General features: G+C 42.6%; 1 protein-coding gene across 3 annotated transcripts in view; it reads right to left on the reverse strand.

Annotated features, from left to right (window-relative positions):
- Positions 1-13,470, reverse strand: part of CSDC2 (cold shock domain containing C2) — a 43,460-nt gene extending 29,990 nt beyond the window's left edge. The window contains exon 1 of one of the 3 annotated variants that reach the window (XM_077277967.1): positions 13,337-13,470. The gene's annotated coding sequence lies outside the window, so the exon portion shown is untranslated. Of the gene's footprint in view, positions 1-13,131 lie in introns of all 3 variants that reach the window. The other 2 variants (XM_077277966.1, XM_077277968.1) reach the window with 2 other exon arrangements.
- Between the last annotated feature and the right edge of the window lie 1,973 nt (positions 13,471-15,443).

Consider the following 15,443-nt stretch of genomic DNA (forward strand, 5'->3'; position numbering starts at 1 on the left):
TCCTGTAGTTGTCTTGTTCCATGCAAAGAGTCTCCTGAGTTATCCCTTATAATCTTTACAATAAGAGCAAAATCAGTATCTCAATTCACAGACACGGTGTTTCGGGCTCTTGGCCCTTGTCAGTGAGAAGCATGAGATTAGGCTAAGTGAGAGGCTCTGGACTGCGGTTTAAAGGGTTAGGTTTCTCCTTATGGAGAGTGGCATACCAGCTCTGGCTTGACAAGGTGAGGAGGCTTATTCGCCGTGCAATGCTCCTCTGTGAAATGTAATATGCAAATTGCCTCTTCAGAGAAAAAGAGGACTTGAACTCTATAGCGCCACCTATTGGAAGTAGCGATCAAACTCGGTCAGTTTTTCTTGTACGTAAAAAAAGGACATGTAAATGGAGGCCTTATGGTAATACTGAATTCAGAGGATAAATTAGACACCAAAAAGGTAATGTGAACATAGTATTGTGACAAAGTCACTGGTAACTGGAGGGGAGATATGTGTCACTTCGCTTAATGGCGTCGGTGATATAAAGCTAGAGTATTTTCCTTCAGCACATTAAGTGTTGTGTGGCTTAAGCTAAAGTTGCATACATGGGCTGGTTTTATGTTTACATCCATAGAGAGGGTGGGACAACTTATTTCCACCTGCAGAGCCGGCACCGCCATGGCCTGACAGGACCTGTGTGATGTCACAATTGTGTTGTCAGTCACATGGAGGGAGGAGTCACATGGTCTGGGCTTAAATATCTGGGCTACAGAGGCAGTCTGGGTGTGCTGAGTGTCAGGAGAGGAAGGACTCCAGGAAAGTGTTTGTGCACGTGGTGTTTGTTAAAGACATTGCTAACCCTGAGTGGGCTGAGCCCCACTAATGCATGGACTGTACCTTGTGCTACCAATTTGTTTTGCTGTTTTTGCAATGAGGGCCGTGTTTATTTTGTGCTTAAAAGTTGGCTAAGGCCGGTTTCACACGTCAGTGGCTCCGGTACGTGAGGTGACAGTTTCCTCACGTACCGGAGACACTGACACACGTAGACCCATAAAAATCAATGCATCTGTTCAGATGTCATTGATTTTTTGCGGACCGTGTCTCCGTGTGCCAAACACGGAGACATGTCAGTGTTCGTGGGAGCGCACGTATTACACGGACCCAATAGAGTCAATGGGTCCGTGTAAAACACGGACCTCACACGGACGTTCTCCGTCTGGGGTCCGTGTGCGTGCAGGAGACAGCGCTACAGTAAGCGCTGTCCCCCCCACATGGTGCTGAAGCCGCAATTCATATGTTCCCTGCAGCAGCGTTTGCTGCAGAGAAAATATGAATAATAGTGTTTAAAATAAAGATCTATCTGTCTGCCGCCCCCACCCCCTGTGCGCCCCCCCGCTGTCCTGAAAATACTCACCCGCTCCCACGTTGGCTGTCACTCCTTCCTCTCTGCCCCGCGCCTTCTACTGTATGCAGTCACGTGGGGCCGCTCATTTACAATCATGAATAGTCGGCTCCGCCCCTATGGGAGGTGGAGCCACATATTCATGACTGTAAATGATCGGCCCCACGTGACCGCATACACTAGAAGCCGCGGCCAGACCAGGAAGCAGCGAGGGAGGCGGGTAAGTATTTTCAGAACAGCGGGGGGGGCGCACAGGGGGTGGGAGGGCGGCGGACACATAGATCTTTATTTTAAACACTGTTATTCATATTTTCTCTGCAGCAAACGCTGCTGCAGGGAACATATGAATCGCGGCTTCAGCACGATGCAGGTACCACACGCGTGGGTACCACACGCTCCGTGTGGTACCCACTCGCCATACGGGCGGCACACGTGTGCTGCACGTATGGCCTACGTGAGTTCCTAGGCACACGGACACGGATAACTCCGGTACCGATTTATTCCGGTACCGGAATTATCTGGACGTGTGGGACAGCCCCAATGCTGTATCTAATAAACCAAGTGCATTAAAGCCGCAGTGTTCCCGTGACTCCCTCCGTGTGCAGCTGAGTGATTCTATCTACCACAGTACATACATTGTGGATTATAAAGACCTTACCACAGTGTAACCTTCATGACTTTACACTGTGTGCGCACATACCCTGGTAGACATATCCCATTTTGGAAAAATACTTGCACTACTCTACTACTGCTCTAGTACTCTATTTTTTTTTTTACACTAAGAGTATATTTACGCTGGGTACTTTGTTGTGGATTCTACAGGATCAAAAATCCACATAAAATACACTTGGGCGATGTGCAAACCATCCTTTTCAGGTGGATTCTGCTCCAAAAACGCCTAAAGGTTGCAGCTGAACACTGTAAAGAATAAACATATACAAATATATGTAAAAATGGCACATGGGTCCTACACTCACTGGCCACTTTATTAGGTACACCTGTCCAACTTCTTGTTAACACTTAATTTCTAATCAGCCAATCACATGGCGGCAACTCAGTGCATTTAGGCATGTAGACATGGTCAAGACAATCTCCTGCAGTTCAAACCGAGCATCAGTATGGGGAAGAAAGGTGATTTGAGTGCCTTTGAACGTGGCATGGTTGTTGGTGCCAGAAGGGCTGGTCTGAGTATTTCAGAAACTGCTGATCTACTGGGATTTTCACGCACAACCATCTCTAGGGTTTACAGAGAATGGTCCGAAAAAGAAAAAAAATCCAGTGAGCGGCAGTTCTGTGGGCGGAAATGCCTTGTTGATGCCAGAGGTCAGAGGAGAATGGGCAGACTGGTTCGAGCTGATAGAAAGGCAACAGTGACTCAAATCGCCACCCGTTACAACCAAGGTAGGCCTAAGAGCATCTCTGAACGCACAGTGCGTCGAACTTTGAGGCAGATGGGCTACAGCAGCAGAAGACCACACCGGGTACCACTCCTTTCAGCTAAGAACAGGAAACTGAGGCTACAATTTGTACAAGCTCATCGAAATTGGACAGTAGAAGATTGGAAAAACGTTGCTTGGTCTGATGAGTCTCGATTTCTGCTGCGACATTCGGATGGTAGGGTCAGAATTTGGCGTAAACAACATGAAAGCATGGATCCATCCTGCCTTGTATGGAGCATCTTTGGGATGTGCAGCCGACAAATCTGCGGCAACTGTGTGATGCCATCATGTCAATATGGACCAAAATCTCTGAGGAATGCTTCCAGCACCTTGTTGAATCTATGCCACGAAGAATTGAGGCAGTTCTGAAGGCAAAAGGGGGTCCAACCCGTTACTAGCATGGTGTACCTAATAAAGTGGCCGGTGAGTGTATATTCAGGCTTTTGAGCATCATTTAACCCCTTCAGGTAAGAAGTGACCTGACCATTCTTCAGGCGTTTCCTGCTCTGAGGATACTCTTACATTTATAATAGAAGTCAGTGGCAAGGCTCTAAAGGATTTTTTTGCGCTTTGACAGCATTATTTCTTGAAAAAACATTAGTGGTTTCTTCATTGTTGAATGGAATAAAAAATAAATAAAAAATAAACAGAAAATCCCAGTAAAAAAGATGCTACAAAAATCATGCAAAAAAAAAAAAAAAGTTTAAAAACACCGGCAATTGAAAAAGTACTCGGAACTTTACAAAAGAAAAGTTAAAAAAAATTCTTATTCTTCAGAAAAGAAAACCAATTCTTTCCCCCCCCCGAAATTTTTTTACTGTATGCACATATGTCATATTAATTTTTTGGGGTGTATAATGACGCTGTTTTTATTATCAGGTGTTTTTCTGCTTCATTTTGACTTGTTTTCTTCTTTATGGAAATAACTCCCAGCAGTCTATGAACCCTATTAAAGTGACCCCACTATGTCGTCAGATCCTCAATGGGAATTTCTTACATCTTTTCTGACTCCATTTCCTCCATAACTATGTCCCTCTGCTCAGTGTGGGTGGTCTGTCAGTGCTGCCCAATACTTTTTGAAGAAGCTTACAATATATTTAAATGGAAAAGCATGGCTATAGCGCATACCGTGCTTTTTTTTACCTGTTTTTCATCATGGAGAAAAAAAATCAACAGGCTTTTTTGAGTGTAAAGGCTCTAAATTTGGCCACTGAATTAAAAGGAAAAGAAACACCCCAAAAACAAAAGTGTCAAAATCGACAAACAAAAAATTTTAACATTTCTTTTTGTTGTGGATTTTTTAAGTCAGAAAACATACCCATAGTCTAGGTTCCCATATTTCTTAGTGCGTATGCCAAGTAAACTACTCGTGTTGTACCACACATTGCTACTGGGTTAGTGGTGAAATTTTTGGCCATGTGACTGTGAACTAGTAAGACATGTTTATTTAAAAATGACCCATCCCTTGCTCAAAATATTAAGTTCAATCAGCACCCCTGATTCTAGCACTGATTTCTGTTTTGTGCTGTGTCACTCCTTTGCAGAGAATTATTCACATTTGTTGCTTTTGGTATGTGAAATCTCTCCTTTTAGTCCGGCTAGGCTTTATTCAGTATCTTCTCTTGGGGTGTACACTCTCACCTTCCCATATGCTGCCAATCACAGCTCAGCATCAGATCTAGCAGTTTATCAGTTTCAGAAGCTGCTGAGATGTGATTGGCAGAGTCTGGCAAAGAGTGGTGAAGGCGCACACCGGCAGGGAAGACTATGAAGAAATGCCCAGCTGTACAGTAAGCAGAGATGTCACATACTGCGCTCCTGAAGAACAGATGTGAGTATCTCTGCAATGGAGCGACAGAACAAAATGGAAAACAGTAGCAGAATCAATGAAGCATTGTTTGTTTGTTTTTTTTACAAAGTAGTTACGGTAACTATTTTTTGAGCAAGTTATAGGTTCCTCTTCAAATGTAACCTGCACAGTTTTTGCCAACATTTGACACTACTGCTGTGAGCTAACCTAGTCTTCCTTCTAGTATGCAGTATCAATTGCCGGAGAGATTATTCACATTTTCACTGACCTTATTGGTCTTAGTGATCTTTGAACTTCAAGATAACTATCATATAACAGAACTTCTTGGTCTAACTAGAGCTAATCCTGATTGTGGCAACTGTCATGTCAGCTGGCTGTTTACGCCTATAGCTGGATATGCTATAACAGCCAAGATTACAGGGTAACTATACAGTATTTCATTACTGAACTCATTTATATGGCGCCATCATATTCCATAGCGCTTTACAGACATCTTCATCACTGTCCCTATTGGGGCTCACAATCTAAATTCCCCATCAGTATGCCTTTCGAGTGAGGGAAAAAATTGGAGATCCCGGAGGAAACCCATGCAAATATATAGTAGAAACATGAATAAAAAAAATTTCCCCCCAAAAGACTTTTCTAACGTTTTGGGAGGCGAGCTAACACATAAAAAAGTAGTAAAAAAAGTATAACACATTTGATATAGTAAAAAAAAGAATAAAAAAACCCCAAAATAAGCAAACAAAAAAAAGATTTACACCCCAACAACGAGTCCAAAGCTTCAGCTCAGAAGCAATTTCAAAAACTAGGTCATGTCATATATCAAAACAATTATAAGACAATAACACACAACAAACACACGTTGTACTTTATGGTTCCTCTATGTGATTAAAGAAAATGTTGAAAATCATTGTACAGCAGAACAAAACATGTCTCGTTGTGTTTTAAATACTAATTCAATGTTTCCCGATGTCCCCGGATCAGTGCCCCTCTTGCCGTCCTGGCAGCTTCACGTCTGAGTCCAGTTCTGCACAGGAGAGCTTCTCTGTCTCAGCCATCAAGTTTCCTTATACTGGCAGATTCTAAGAACCTGAAATGAATCAGTCAGCCCCCTTCATACGGGACTGGTCAGGTTGTGACACAGGAAGATCAATTTGTGTTGAGCCTAAAAAGGAAGAAGAGAACTGCCAAGATGGCAAGAGGAGGCCTGAAATCTTGTCATTCAGGCTTATTGGGAAAATAAAGTATTAGTAAAGTGCCGTTATACAACATTTCAATCACAATCAAATACATTTTCTTCCAGATGAATAAACCCTTTTCAATGCCTTTAAGATCAAGCTGTATATGACTATTTTTGGTTCAATCTCTGTCTTTAGAGGTTGCAAATCATGGCACACAGCAGATTTATGCCAAAATTTGAGACTTTCTCACTGGGCTGTGGAGTCAGAGTAGTGGAGTCGGAGTCGAAGTCGGAGGTTTGACTAACCAACTCCGCGGCCCTGCTTTCTCAGTACACAACAGATTTTAAAAGTTCTTATAAAAGTTTCCTTGAAGATTAGCTCCTGGTCAAAGAGAATTTGTCAGAAGGTTTTCACAACCCAAACTATTTATATGTGCATGTAGCTCTTTCAACGAGAAGTCCAGCAATGCTTGTACATGACCAGTCCATTCCTCTGTTAATGAGAAATCAGCATTTCAATTGATATGCAAATGAGGCTGAAGATCTGAAGTCACCGTCACTCCAGCTCTATTCCATGCCCAATGGTATAAAGAAAAAAAAAAAAATGACAGAATTACCTTTTTTCGCTGCCGCAACATTGCAATAAAGTGCAATAAGAGGCAATCAAGACATTGTATCTACCCCCAATTGGTCAGCTCAGGGCGCAAAAAGTAATCCCTCACACAGCCTCATATCCCGAAAGAGTAAAACGTTACAGGTCTTAGAAAATGGCCATAAAAGCTACATTGTTTTCCTCATAAATTTCAGATTTTTTTTTCACAACTTAAAATAGGTATTCCCATCTCTAAGATCCTATACCAGCATGTCGTAGATGTAATAATAATAATAATAATAATAATAATGTTATAAAATAACTCCCATTAGAAACGTTTATCTGATTGGCTATGTCCCTTAAAGAGAACCTGTCACCCCCAAAATTGAAGATGAGCTAAGCCCACCGGCATCAGGGGCTTATCTACAGCATTCTGGAATGCTGTAGATAAGCCCCAGATGTATCCTGAAAGAGGAGAAAAAGAGGTTAGATTATACTCACCCAGGGGCGGTCCGATGGGCGTCGCGGTCCAGTCCGCAGGCGCTGGGGAAGGTCAGAGAGGCCCAGCACCTGTGCACTGCAGTACTTTGCTCTGCCCTCAACAGGACAGACAAAGTACGCCTGCGCCGGAGCGTGAAGACAAGAAGAGGACGTCATCGTAAGAAGATGGGAGGCACTGGACCGGACCGCCCCTGGGTGAGTATAATCTAACCTCTTTTTCTCATCTTTCAGGATACATTGGGGGCTTATCTACAGCATTACAGAATGCCAGTGGGCTTAGCTCACCTTCGATTTTGGGGGTGACAGGTTCCCTTTAACATTTCTAATTGGAGGTATTTGTTATTATTATTATTATTATTATTATTACAATATCTACTTCATATGGGGATAGGATCTTGGTGTTGGGAATACCCCTTTAAACCCTTCACAACATAGCAATTTTTCATTTTTTCCTCCCCTCGTGCCAAGAGCCACAACTTTTTTATTTTTCCATCAATATGGCCATGTGAGGGCTTGTTTTTTGGGGGACGAGTTGAACTTTTGAACAACACCATTGCTTTTACTGTATATTGTACTGGAAAATGGAAAAACATTCAAGTGTGGTGAAATTGCAAAAAAAAGTGCAATCCCACAATTGTTTTTTAAGTTTTTATTTACCATGCTCACTATATGGTTAAACTGACCTGGCAGTATGACTAAGCAGATAGCAAACATGTATAATTTGTTTATATAAGAAGTGAAAAAAAATCCAAAATTTGTATTAAAAAAAAGTTTGTTTGTCGACATTTTCCTAGAGTTTTTTTCTCACTTTTTACTATATATAATAGTCCCCTTAGGAGACGTGAAGCTGCGATATTCTGATCGCCTGTGCTACACATATCTTGGCTTCAGCTGCTATGTATAGCAGAAAGGACGATCTCCCATGAACACCGGCCACGAGCCGGCGTTCACAGGAGTTTTCTAATGACAGTCACAGGGGTTTTCTGCAGACCCCCAGCTGTCATGACAACCTATCAGCGCCCCAGATCACGTGATGGGGCGCTGATGGACAGGATTTGTGACAGAGGGATTTAATTGGCTCTGATCCTCCCACGGCTGTTAAAGGCACATGCCAGCTGATTAAATCAGTCATCATGTTCAGGGAAAGATACGGGCTCAGTGCAGAAGCCCGCATCAAAGTCAGGGACACGACCTATGACGTAAATATACCTCATATGTCGTGAAGGGGTTAAGTAAAAAAAAATACATGTTTGGTATTATTATTATTATTTATTATTATAGCAGCATTTATTCCATGGCGCTTTACATGTGAGGAGGGGTATACATAATAAAAACAGGTACAATAATCTTAAACAATACAAGTCATAACTGGTACAGGAGGAGTGAGGACCCTGCCCGCGAAGGCTCACAATCTACAAGGGATGGGTGAGAATACAGTAGGTGAGGATAGAGCTGGTCAAGCAGCGGTTTGGTTGATCGGTGGTTACTGCAGGTTGTAGGCTTGTCGGAAGAGGTAGGTCTTCAGGTTCTTTTTGAAGATTTTGATGGTAGGCGAGAGTCTGATATGTTGGGGTAGAGAGTTCCAGAGTAGGGGTGATGCACAAGAGAAATCTTGTATGCGATTGTGGGAAGAGGAGATAAGAGGGGAGTAGAGAAGGAGATCTTGTGAGGATCGGAGGTTGCGTGCAGGAAAGTACTGGGAGACGAGGTCACAGATGTATGGAGGAGACAGGTTGTGGGTGGCTTTGTATGTCATGGTTAGGGTTTTGAACTGGAGTCACTGGGTAATGGGGAGCCAGTGAAGGGATTCACAGAGGGGAGAGGCCGGGGAATAGCGGGGGGACAGGTGGATTAGTTGGGCAGCAGAGTTAAGAATAGATTGGAGGGGTGCGAGAGTGTTAGAGGGGAGGCCACAGAGCAGGAGGTTACAGTAGTCAAGGCGAGAGATGATGAGGGCATGGACTAGGGTTTTTGCAGATTCTTGGTTTAGGAACGTACGGATCCGTGAAATATTTTTGAGTTGAAGACGAGGAAGTGGAAAGGGCTTGGATATGTGGTTTTGTATCAGCGTACTCGCAATGATCTGTGGACTCGTATTGCCAGGTCAGTTTTACCATACAGTGAACATGGAAAATAAATAAAAAAACAATTGTGCAATTACACTTTTCTTGCTATTTTACACTACGTGGTAGAATGAATGGTGTCATTTAAAAGTACAAACCGCCCCATAAAAAAAAAACAAGCCCTCATACGGCTACAATGACGGAAAACTAAAAAAGTTATTGCTTTTGGAAGAAAAAACAAAAAGTGCCCATGGTGTGGAGGGGTTAAAAGAATAGGTGCAGACCTGCAGTTCATCAATATTACCTGCGCAGACCACCAATTTAATAATCTCATTTAATTATTTGGCAATGTATTCCACTGGAGATTTTATGTGTGGAAAATCTGCAGCAAATGTCTTGTACGCTGCTTTATGCATTACCACAAGAGGTAATAATCTTATGCAAATTTGTGATTGGCAAAACAATAACCTGAAATATCTCCTCTTCATTAATCAGCGTGTGAGGCCGTAATAGCAATACAACTATGCAGCGTATTTGACAATGTTTGCCAAGAGCCATCCATATCAGATACCGGCGTATTTGTGTATTACGCCCCAAAATATAATAGCAGGCCAAGCTTTTAGCATATCCGCGTAAACCCTGTATTATTTCTGAGGTCTGTGCCTGCTCATTTTAGAAACTGAGTCATTTGTTCCCTGGGAAAGCTGTTTACACCTCCCCAATCTCCAGGACCCAGACATTATCTGTGCTCGGCACGAGGGAAACCGCCAGCTGTTTAATAAGGGTTGTTAGGAGCCATTCTGGAAAGGCTGCCCGCTCTATCAGGACCGTCCCGGGGGTGTTGTGGAGAGACAAGTTCTCACCATATTATGTTTTACGCAGAACCTTCTTTGTGTCTCATAGTAGCAGCAGGTGCATGCTGCATCCATCTATGGAGGACACCCTTTATATACAAGGCAGTAAATGGACATCATATCCACCTGAGCCTCACAAGGCAGCAACACTGCAGTCACACTGATCTACGGGATTGGGACACAGGAAGAAATCCGCCCATCTCTGGCCACAAGCATCATGGTTCTGCACAAACCTGTCACTGCCTCCATGTAGTCAGCACTCGCTGTTATGGTCCTCATGATGGACAGATAGAGAACCTAAAGCCCTTTCATTTTAGGGTTTGGGTTGTCTGACAGCATATTATTGCCCCTAATGGACACTCATTAGAGATCTTCACTATTTTATAGCCAGCAATACACAGCACAATCTGGGAATGTGAAGACCTAAATATTAGATTCTGATTTCTAGATTTTCTACCAATGGTAGTTTATGCATTCCGGTCACGTGAGCTCCTTTTTGTTTTTCATCTTTGCAGGCAATGGTAAAAATACAGATAGGGTTCTGATACAAACAATTATTTCATCTTCAGAAAAAATATGCTCAAATCTTTGCAAAAATATAAATGTTCTAAGAAATGACACAATTGTAACATTTGTTCACATGATTCAGTAGCTGGAAAAGAAAATAACATAATCAGCAAATATTTAGATACATTTGCACTATGTATTGGAAGTGTAAATAACATAGCAGGAAAACTGGGAGAATAAATATAATATCCCTGTATACACTCTGCACATAGGAGGAAAACTGGGGGAATAAATATAATATCCCTGTATACACACTTCACACACAGTTGTGGCCAAAAGTATTGACACCCCTGCAATTCTGTCAGATAATACTCAGTTTCTTCCAGAAAATGATTGCAAACACAAATTCTTTGGTATTATTATCTTCATTTAATTTGTCTTAAATGAAAAAACACAAAAGAGAGTGAAGCAAAAAGCAAAACATTGATCATTTCACACAAAACTCCAAAAATGGGCCAGACAAAAGTATTGGCACCCTCAGCCTAATACTTGGTTGCACAACCTTTAGCCAAAATAACTGCGACCAACCGCTTCCGGTAACCATCAATGAGTTTCTTACAATGCTCTGCTGGAATTTTAGACCATTCTTCTTTGGCAAACTGCTCCAGGTCCCTGATATTTGAAGGGTGCCTTCTTCAAACTGCCATTTTTAGATCTCTCCACAGGTGTTCTATGGGATTCAGGTCTGGACTCATTGCTGGCCACATTAGAAGTCTCCAGTGCTTTCTCTCAAACCATTTTCTAGTGCTTTTTGAAGTGTGTTTTGGGTCATTGTCCTGCTGGAAGACCCATGACCTCTGAGGGAGACCCAGCTTTCTCACACTGGGCCCTACATTATGCTGCAAAATTTGTTGGTAGTCTTCAAACTTCATAATGCCATGCACACGGTCAAGCAGTCCAGTGCCAGAGGCAGCAAAGCAACCCCAAAACATCAGGGAACCTCCACCATGTTTAACTGTAGGGACCGTGTTCTTTTCTTTGAATGGCTGTTTTTTTCTCCTGTAAACTCTATGCTGATGCCTTTGCCCAAAAAGCTCTACTTTTGTCTCATCTGACCAGAGAACATTCTTCCAAAACGTTTTAGGCTTTTTCAGGTAAGTTTTGGAAAACTCCAGCCTGGCTTTTTTATGTCTCAGGGTAAGAAGTGGGGTCTTCCTGGGTCTCCTACCATACAGTCCCTTTTCATTCAGACGCCGACGGATAGTACGGGTTGACACTGTTGTACCCTCGGACTGCAGGGCAGCTTGAACTTGTTTGGATGTTAGTCGAGGTTCTTTATCCAACATCCGCACAATCTTGCGTTGAAATCTCTTGTCAATTTTTCTTTTCCGTCCACATCTAGGGAGGTTAGCCACAGTGCCATGGGCTTTAAACTTCTTGATGACACTGCGCACGGTAAACACAGGAACATTCAGGTCTTTGGAGATGGACTTGTAGCCTTGAGATTGCTCATGCTGCCTCACAATTTGGTTTCTCAAGTCCTCAGACAGTTCTTTGGTCTTTTCTTTTCTCCATGCTCAATGTGGTACACACAAGGACACAGGACAGAGGTTGAGTCAACTTTAATCCATGTCAACTGGCTGCAAGTGTGATTTATTTATTGCCAACACCTGATAGGTGCCACAGGTAAGTTACAGGTGCTGTTAATTACACAAATTAGAGAAGCATCACATGATTTTTCGAACAGTGCCAATACTTTTGTCCACCCCCTTTTTATGTTTGGTGTGGAATTATATCCAATTTGGCTTTAGGACAATTCTTTTTGTGTTTTTTCATTTAAGACAAATTAAATGAAGATAATAATAACAAAGAATTTGTGTTTGCACTCAATTTCACAAAGAAACTGAGTATTATCTGACAGAATTGCAGGGGTGTCAATACTTTTGGCCACAACTGTAGGATGAAAACTGGGGGAATAACTAGAATAACCCTGTATACACGCCTCACATAGGAGGAAAACTGGGGGAATAAATAGAATAACCCTGTATACACGCTGCACATTGGAGGAAACCTGGGGTAATAAATAAAATAACTCTGTATACACGCCTCACGTAGGAGGAAACCTGGGGTAATAAATAGAATAACCCTGTATACACGCTGCACATTGGAGGAAACCTGGGGCAATAAATAGAATAACCCTGTATACACGCTGCACATAGGAGGAAACCTGGGGTAATAAATAGAATAACCCTGTATACACGCTGCACATAGGAGGAAACCTGGGGTAATAAATAGAATAACCCTGTATACACGCTGCACATTGGAGGAAAACTGGGAGAATAAATAGATTAATCCTGTTTATGCGCCTCACATAGGAGGAAACCTGAGGTAATAAATAGAATAACCCTGTATACACGCTGCACATAGGTGGAAACCTGGGGTAATAAATAGAATAACCCTGTATACACGCTGCACATAGGTGGAAACCTGGGATAATAAATACAATAACCCTGTATACACGCTGCACATTGGAGGAAACCTGGGGTAATAAATAGAATAATCCTGTATACACGCTGCACATTGGAGGAAACCTGGGGTAATAAATAGAATAATCCTGTATACACGCTGCACATTGGAGGAAACCTGGGGTAATAAATAGAATAATCCTGTATACACACTGCACATTGGAGGAAACCAGGGGTAATAAATAGAATAACCCTGTATACAAGCTGCACATTGGAGGAAACCAGGGGTAATAAATAGAATAACCCTGTATACACGCTGCACATTGGTTGAGAACGTACCAGGAATCAATGATCTGTCCATTGGTACATGTCGTGACTCCCAGTGCATACCAGAAATGATTTGGAAGATAAGGAGATATGGTGGATTTAAAGGGTCTTCCTTACCTTGTCTTCTCCCACACATAGATGACAGGCTCAGCTGTCATTCAGGTCTCCTCCCAAAAACAGCTAGGAGCCCTGTGTGTATACAAGCCCTGGTTCTCACCTTCTAGAGACACTTAAAGGGCACCGTTCTCCTAGATCCAAACGTTCCTTGTTATTTTGCATCTAAATTCTCCTACACACCCCTAAGCGGTGACGTCTGTGACAGTGAGAAGAGAGGAAGGAGGAGTATCCCAGGGCTGTCCCTTTAAAGCCTCAGCTTGAATAGCAATGTGCTAGACTGCAGAGATTATCTAACTAAAGCACTCAAAAATGCCAGGAGAGTAGAACACAGTAACCCGTGGTTTGCCAGACCTCGGAAAAGTCTCTCATGTTCATTTGACCATACATATGAACAATTATGGTTTTTAGGCCATGTGCACACGTTGCAGATTTCCTACGGATACGCAGCATTTTTTTCCACCCAGAAATGCTGCAGATCCGCAAGTGATTTACAGTACAATGTAAATCAATGGAAAAAAAATGCTGTGCTAATGGTGCGGAAAATTCCGTGCTGAAAACGCAGCGGATTAAAAGAAGGAGCATGTCACTTCTTTGTGTGGATCTGCAGCGTTTCTGCACCCATTCCATAATAGAAATCCGCAGGGGTAAAAACGTGTAAAATTCGCACAGAATCCGCAGTAAAATCCACATAAAAAACGCACAGATTTTGACCTGCGTTTTCTGCCAAGAGATGCAGAATCCGCACAGAAAATTCCACAGGCAAATCCGCAACGTGTGCACATAGCCTTAATGTAATCTCTGTAGGAATCTTTATTAGGCTGGAGTCACACTTGCCGTATGAAAAATCGGTCCAATTCTATCGGCTGAGAGTCGCACCAATGTTCTCCATATGGTCATCCGTGTGTAATCCGTTTGCAATGCAATAATGGAATTTCCTCGCATCTATGTATTCGTATGACATCCGTTTGACACGCATATGGCTTTACATTTCTCACTGCTTTTCCTTATTGAATTTAAAGGGCCTCTATCACCCCAAAAATCGTATGAGATAAGGCCACCGGCATCAGGGGCTTATCTACAGCATTCTGTAATGCTGTAGATAAGCCCCTGATGTAACCTGAAAGATGAGAAAAACAGGTTATATTATACTCACCCAGGGGCGTTCCCTGTTTGTTTCAGGTCCGATGTGTGTCGCAGTCGGGTCCGGGGCCTCCCATCTTCATACGAGGATGTCCTCTTCTTGTCTTCCTGCTGCGGCTCCAGCGTACTTTATCTGCCCTTGCCCAGCACCTGCGCACTGCAGTACTTTGCTCTGCCCTCAACAGTACAAAGTACGCCTGCACCGGAGCCTCGACAAGAAGAGGATGACATCGTATGAAGATGGGAGGCCCCGGACCGCGACGCCCATTGGACCCGGACCGCCCCTGGGTGAGTATAATCTAACATATTTTCTCATCTTTCAGGATACATCGGCGGCTTATCTACAGCTTTACAGAATTCTGTAGATAAGCCCCTGATGCTGGTCGCCTTAGCTCATATACGATTTTTGGGGTGACAGATTCCGTTTAATGGCTCAATGGGCTGAAATGAGAAAAATGTGTGCGTATTTCTTGCAAGTCACACTGATGGTCCGTGTGGTGTCCGTTTTTTTCTCGCACCCATAGATTTGTATTGGCGAGACGGTGATGGGAGCTGCCCCATAGATTAACACTGGTCCGAGTGCTATGCAATGTTTTCTCACATAGCACATTCCTCTTTAGCGTGGCTCAGGCCTTAGACTGAATACATACACTCTCTAGGCTGTGTACAAACACGCACCTTTTTTAATGCTTGAAAAGAAAAAAACTAAAATTTCAAACTTTTCTGTTTCTTTTTTTTATTGCAACTTATACAAGCATTTTTTTCATTGCAATTTAGACAAGCATTTTTTTTTATTTTGTAGATGTGTTTTTCTGGCATTTTTCAAGTCTTATATGTGGTGCTTGAATGAAACAGTGTAGCTTATTGTGTGGTGCAGTTTCTGTAACTCAAAATCATTTCTATGAAAGTTCTAGAAACCGCACAGAACAGCCACACTTGGCTCTTTCTGAAGAGAACCTTCTATGTCCTGAGCTTTAGACATCCATTTTTCACGCAAATGTTCTAACCTTATTTTTATGTACCCATTACAATCTATGGTGCTGTTCACTTGTCCATTTTTTTTGTGG

The sequence above is a fragment of the Ranitomeya variabilis genome, chromosome 8 (assembly GCF_051348905.1).
Source record: "Ranitomeya variabilis isolate aRanVar5 chromosome 8, aRanVar5.hap1, whole genome shotgun sequence".
Lineage (NCBI taxonomy): Eukaryota > Metazoa > Chordata > Amphibia > Anura > Dendrobatidae > Ranitomeya > Ranitomeya variabilis.